Source organism: Arctopsyche grandis, chromosome 2, assembly GCF_051622035.1.
Source record: "Arctopsyche grandis isolate Sample6627 chromosome 2, ASM5162203v2, whole genome shotgun sequence".
Taxonomy (NCBI): Eukaryota; Metazoa; Arthropoda; class Insecta; order Trichoptera; family Hydropsychidae; genus Arctopsyche; species Arctopsyche grandis.
This window is the reverse complement of record NC_135356.1, coordinates 11,378,702-11,386,078: the sequence shown is the minus strand read 5'-3', so window position 1 is coordinate 11,386,078 and position 7,377 is coordinate 11,378,702.

Here is a 7,377-nt window from a genome sequence, read left to right as displayed (position 1 = left end):
CTTGTGAAGAGTCTCGGTGATTACAACAAAATGTCTATACCCTTCAGGTATAACACACAGATTACGTAAACACAATCTGTTTTAGGTCATCGACTTTAGAGAGTCTTTAATTAATATTATGTATTAGATGTATTATGAGCATTTATATGAATTGTAAATAGGTTTTTGAGCTCTTTTTCTTATTACGCTGTACATATTAACATTATAATAATATAATACTATGATAATTAACAAAATTAATATTGAAATTGTAAAATAGAAAATGATCAGTAGATCAGTAGCTATTAAAATAGATATAAGATGTATTGTGAACATAATTTAGTAATAATAAAAAGCATTTAAAAATCAAAAGCAAATACTAACATTAAACTATTCGAGACATTAAATATGTATATTGAATTCCAATTCGAGTTCAACCAGCATCATGGTTGACTCTGAATTAGCAGTTATGCACAGTTTTGAAAGAAGTTTCCCAGACTGCGGATTTAAAGGATGTTTATTTCATATTTTACTACATATTTGAACATAATAAATATTCACATACTAGAGTAAATAAGAAAATAAATTAGAATTATTATTATATATCACTAATAAGTTTTTTAAGTTCTATCTTTGTTGCTTGTTTATGTTCAATGGCGAGTAATGCGAGATTATTTATTATTAATTATCCGATATAGATTCTTTTTCAGTCTTTATAATCTTAACTTACTAAAAAGACCTTTCAACACTCGCCACTATTATTGGTACAGTAAAAAATAACAAACTTCGGAAAATTCACTTTCTAAGCAACTGTATTTCGCAATGGTTAATTCTGAAAATTATCTTATGGTTATATTTTCAGTATCTTTTTTACAGAATGTGTTCAAAAACTGTTGGTTTATAAGTATAATAAGATTTAAATATTGGCGAAAGATCGCTTAGAACTCCATTTGTTTCCGATTACGTTAACGTACTGATTAATTTTTTTACCCACTTGCAATGTGATTTTTTGTTGTATTTCGTTGCGGATTTATATAATAATATTATTTAATGTTTTTCCAGAAAAGTTTTCGTTATGGTTCTTATTAACTAGGATTTTATACTTTACTTTAACTTCCACCTATAAAGGTGGAAGAAACTCTAATTCGTCGAGATGCTAACTTCCGAAATTATTATTAACTTTCTAATGGAAAAGCTGGCCATGATTAATACAATTTTTTCATACGAAATGTTAGCAGCACTTTAGTCAAAAATTGAAGAAAAAATAAATAAGCAGCTCTTTGGTTTATTACATTAAAAGCTTTATTATATTAAAAGGTTCGCCATCACGAATAGTTTAGGTAATTGCGAAAATATATTATAAGGGCTATTTCAATGCACTCAAAGAAGTACATACATATAAAAAATTTTAATAGTAAACAATTTGACGATACCTTACAAAATATTATTGAATGCCACGTCCCTTTTACTCTTAAATCTAAACGTACCAAATATCCCCCTTGGTTTACATCGTCTCTTATTAAAATAATAAAAGAAAAAATCAAATTCCATAAAAAATTTTAAATTTATTCAAATCCCTTAGATTATCAAAGTTTTTGACTATTAAGAGCTCGAATTAAAAAATATTCTTTAATCTGCTTTAGAAATTATATTTCTCTTATTATATTTATAATTTCTCTTTTGGTCAACTATAAATTCAAAAAAAAAATACCTTCTCTTCATATCCTTCCGTAATGTATTATGGAAATAAGTCGGCTTCCCATGGTTCTGAAATCTGTACCATTTTTGCTGACTATTTGGACTCCACTTTCAATAGTAATTCTACCATTAACCTTTCTATCTCTAATACAGATACTTCTTCATGTAACTTGTCTACTTTTCATTTTGACATATCTACTGTACTCAGTCACATCAACTCTCTCAATGTTAATCTTGGTGCGGGTTGTGATGGTTTGCCTTATTTTTTCCTTGTTAAATGTGCTGTCCCATTATCTCTTCCCATAACAATCCTTTTCAATCTTTCTATGTCTAACGGTAAATTTCTTACATCTAAACTATTATCTTATCTTAAACTATTGGAAATTATCTTACATCACCCCTATTTTGTAAAAAGGTGATAAGAATCTTATTGAGAATTACCGTCCTATATCTAAACTTTCTGTCATTAGTAAAATCTTTGAAAAAATTATTTATAAGTTCCTTTTCTCCAATTTCAAAAACTACATTATACCTGAACAACATGGTTTTTTTAAGGGGAGATCGGTAGAGACTAACCTGCTCAATTTCACTAGTACTCTCACATCTTATATGGACAAACGAATCCAAATAGACGTCGTTTATACGGATTTCTCTAAAGCTTTTGATAAAATCAATCACAACCTATTACTCAATAAACTTTGGTCCCTCGGAATCCGAGGAAATTTATTTCATTGGATCTCTTCGTATATACTAAATCGTCACCAAATCATAATTCTCAATGGTTTTAAATCATCACTTAGACATATTCCTTCCGGTGTCCCACAAGGGTCGCATTTAGGTCCCTTATTCTTTTTACTCTATATTAATGATATCTCATACATCTTCAAACATTCCTTTATACTTCTTTACGCTGATGATTTAAAAATTTACAAACCAATATACACCATAGACGATTGTCATAAGATACAAGAAGATCTAGATAGATTCTCTATATATTGTTTAAATAATGATCTTTTTATTAATCTAGAAAAATGCTCTATTTTAAATTTCACTAGAAATAAGTCAATTATTACCAATCACTATCAATTAAATCATTCAATCCTTAACACGTCATCTTCTATTAAGGATCTTGGTGTAATACTCAATAATAAACTAGATTTCTCTGAACATATTTCTTTTATTCCCAACAAAGCATTTAAATCTCTTGGATTCCTACTCCGCTCAACAAAACCCTTTAATGATCCTTATTTATTTATTATTTATTTTTATTTAATTTACACCAAGAAGGCCTAACAGGTAAACCCAATGCGCCTTCCTGGCCAAAGACAATTATATAAACATATATGTACACCATCCATATATACACAAATACTTACACGTATACACAAATACACATACATACATACATAAATATAAAAATACACATATATACATATACATACATACACACCTACACATATATATATTCACATATACATACATACACATATACATATACATATACACATACAAATATGTACATTACATACATCCATAAACATACAAACATTATACATGCATATACACATAAACACATAAATACACATAAATAAAGATAAATTACTCATATATATAAAAATAAAAAATAGTATACATATGTATATAAATAAAGATAAAACCAACATACATACACATTATGCTGAATAATAAATGTACTTAAATTACTTTATTTTTCCTTTGTAAGGTCTCACCTTGAATTTGCCTCAATTATCTGGTCACCTTTTTATTTATCCCATATTAATTGTATTGAGAAAGTTCAACTTAAATTTATGAAATCCTAACGCTACCTTTTTCCTACCTATACCCATTCTACTGTTTCCGACATTTTAAAAATCCTTTCTTTTAACAATCTTTCTGTCAGGCGACGACATACTGATGCTATATTCTTCTTTAAGCTCATAAATGGTTTCCTTGATTGTTCTGATTTACTGAATAAGGTTAATTTCAGAATCCCAGTTCGGTACTCTAGACGCGTTGCACTCTTTTCACTTGATCCTTTCAATACTAATTCCCAAAAATATTCTTATCTGCAGCGCGTTTATTGTATGTTTAACGGAGAGCTGAATGAGGTTGATCTATTTGGTATTTCCCTACATCAATTCAGGTCTAACATCAAGAGAATCTTGACCGATTGATTAATTTCTTCTCCTATTCTATTTTTCCAATATTTCCAATATTTTTATGCTTTAGTTTAGTTATGTAATGTGCTATTTAATCATATTATAGCTTTTATTCTTTTCCTTTTCATTTGTTTATTTTGTATTTACCTTTTTCATTTGTTTTATATTTGTAAATTTCAATTTCTTCTTATATTCTATTTTATAACCTTTTCCAAATATTTTAATACTATAGTTTAATTATGCAATGTTCTACATATTTTGTCATGCCTTTATTTTTTACTTTTTAATTTGTTTTCCTTATATTTATCTGTTTCATTTTTGTAAAAATCTATTATTGGACTCGGATGTTACATATATTATTTATTTACTATTTGTTTTTTTATACATATCTATCTGTTGTTGTACATCCTGTCTGTTGATTTTTCAATAAATAAAATACAAAATAAAATAAAATAAATAAAAATATATACGATTGCACGGGAAATCATATTCTGGCAATTTCATATCAATAGTTTTTATTTTCATATCGCAATTAATAATCTTTTCGTCGTTTACGAATAACTTACATTCCTGCGGCTCAGGAAATATAGGAAAGCATTCCAATGACTTTTTCTTTTTAACTTTTATAATCTTTCCGTCTTATTATGTTATTATTTAGTATTTCATCATCTTCCTTATCTTTGTCATCATTAAGAAGATTATTTTTTTTAATTCATTAATTATTAGTTTGTTTGTTTTAAAAAAATATTTGGCCAGATTGATTTCAAAGAAATCACTACCTACATACTATACCATCATAAGTGGTATCAATTTCAATCTTTCATTATATAACTTTATGATGAGCGAATTCTAAATTTAGATGGATGCTAGCTATTCTGATATTCCACCTTTATTAATGCATTTAATTTTAATTTTATCATTTTTATGATTTCTTTCTCCATAATAAAAAAGCATGATTTTTATTATGGAAATTCCTGCTACTATATCAATTAAAAAAGTATCTAGGAATGAATTCATTTTTATTTTTAATATCTATTTCTATTTATGTCCTTTTTATTTACAGTAAGTATATGACTTAGGCTGGTCATGACTGCTGTTATTATTATTATTATTATATTTATTATTATTATTATCGGTTCTATTATAACCGTAATGATTTTTATTTCGATCAAAATTATTATTATTCTGACGATTTGGTTTATTAAAACCATTATTTTTTGTTTTGAAATTATGATTATTATATCCATTACTTTTATAGTTATTATTATTAATATTAAAACTTATTATACCCGTTTCTATTATTGCCCCATGTTTTGGAGCGCGTTTCTACAGAGTGAAATCAGCGATTTATAGGATCTTTATTCCTGAAAAATGCATTAGCCAAATGTCCCTCACGACCACAAATATTACAGTTTTTGTTGTTTCTCACGGTGTCAATCTCTATTTCTAGACCTGTTTATAGGCATCAAGGAGAGTTTTTGGGTGTGTGGAGTAGAATACAATTCTACTCTACTGAAAATCCGAAAACTGTGAATTTTCCTACATTCCTCAAACGAGAACGATCTCATAGCCAGTATGTGAATTTTGTTTTTGACACTTCTTAAATTCCCCAAATTATTTGGAAATCCATTCATAGATTCATGAGTTTTATTATTTATCACTGTCAGAATCGAAACTACCAAAATCATGTGAGGTATCAGAATAAGTACTCTGATACCGCATACATATGTATGTATGTAGACCTTTACCCGCCATTTCCGGCATTGGCCCTTAGAAAGACGGGAAAAAGGTTTATATTATAAACGTTAAAAAAATCATTGTTGAATCAATTATACGAGAACAATGTTAAAACTTTTTAAAACTTAAATATACCTGGTTAACTACCAACAGACTGTGAGTGAATTATCTTCAAAGATATTGAGTCCCACTTTCGTTACGCACTGACCAGTCCACGAGCTACACACAACTGACTCGATGCAAATATATACTCGTACATACATATGTACATATGTAGGTATAAACCCGCTCAAAAGTTTGCTCGGAACATATACAGTTCAGATATCGAAGCAATTTAAGACAACGAAGATAATACTGATGATGATCTGATTGAGAATGCGACGCTGATGATGGAAGACGAATTAAATCGACAAATTACGAACAACCTGAAGATTTCTCCATTAAAAAAGAAAACTAATATAAACCTTGTATGAACTAAACGTGTTTAAAATTTATCAATCAACTGGGGAACGAACACAAAAATTCAATTTATTGTACAGGCTAACTATTTCAGGTGTTAATTATTTTTTACAGTGTAGCTATTTTTAAAATATTATTTTGCTCGACAAAAATAAAATATTTATAATACGTGCTTTGTGGTTGCGTTTGTTGTTTATATGTATAACATTAATAAAAATAAAGAAATGTATCAAAATATACGCCGAAATTAAATTTGGTTTAAAAAAGTAACACTTTGGCTTTCTAACACACACACACATACATTTAAACATACAAATATTTATCAACAAAAAAAAATCTATTATTTTATTGATGAGCAAACAAAAATCTTTCTGGGATTTCAGAATCACTAATATCCACTACCCTTGTCATGCTTCTCACCCACGTATTCCGTTACCTGTCTTTCCTCATTATGCCAATCACACAGTGTCCCATACTTATTTGAGTGCATTGAAAAATTGTGCATTAATAAATCACGCTGTTCGTGAAGGTGAACCTTTTGGAACATAATAATTGAAAAAAAATCTGATATTCACATTCGAAAACTCTTATTTAGTTTTGCGTCTATTGATAATAAATATATGTATGTGTTTATGCAGGGCTGTAGAGAGAAAATCCGCCCCCCCCCTTGACCCATTTTAGTAAAAAAAAATCTCAAAATATGTAAAAAAAAAGTGATGTGGGTATTTCAATTAATATCGTTGCTAATTAATAAAAATATATTTCATATTAATTTATACTAGCTGTATTACCCGGCTTCGCTCAGTGTTTATAAAATAAACCGCTTAAACATGACTAAGCTAATAGTAAACATTTAATTAAAAAAAAAAAAATTTAAAAATTTAAAAAAAAAATCAAAAAAAAAAATTTAAAAAAAAATAATAAAAAAAAAATAAGAAAAAATAAAAAAAAAATCAAAAAAAAAATCAAAAAAAATAAAAATCAAAATTTTTTTTTGCCTTCTAGGGCTTCGCCCTCGGCGCCCCCCTGAGTCTTTGCCTTCTAGGGCTTCGCCCCTCCACGCCCCCATGAGCAATTGCCGTTTAGGGCTTCGCCCCCATGATCAGTTGCCTTTTAGGGCTTCGCCCCTCCGCGCCCCCATGATTAAATGCCGTCTAGGGCTTCGCCCCCCCTTAGTTAATGCCTTTTAGGGCTTCGCCCCCCGCGCCCCCAAGATTAATTGCCGTTTAGGGCTTCGCCCCCCTTAGTTAATGCCTTTTAGGGCTTCGCCCCTCCGCGCCCCCATGATTCAATGCCGTCTAGGGCTTCGCCCCCCTTAATAAATGCCTATCAGGGCTTCGCCCCT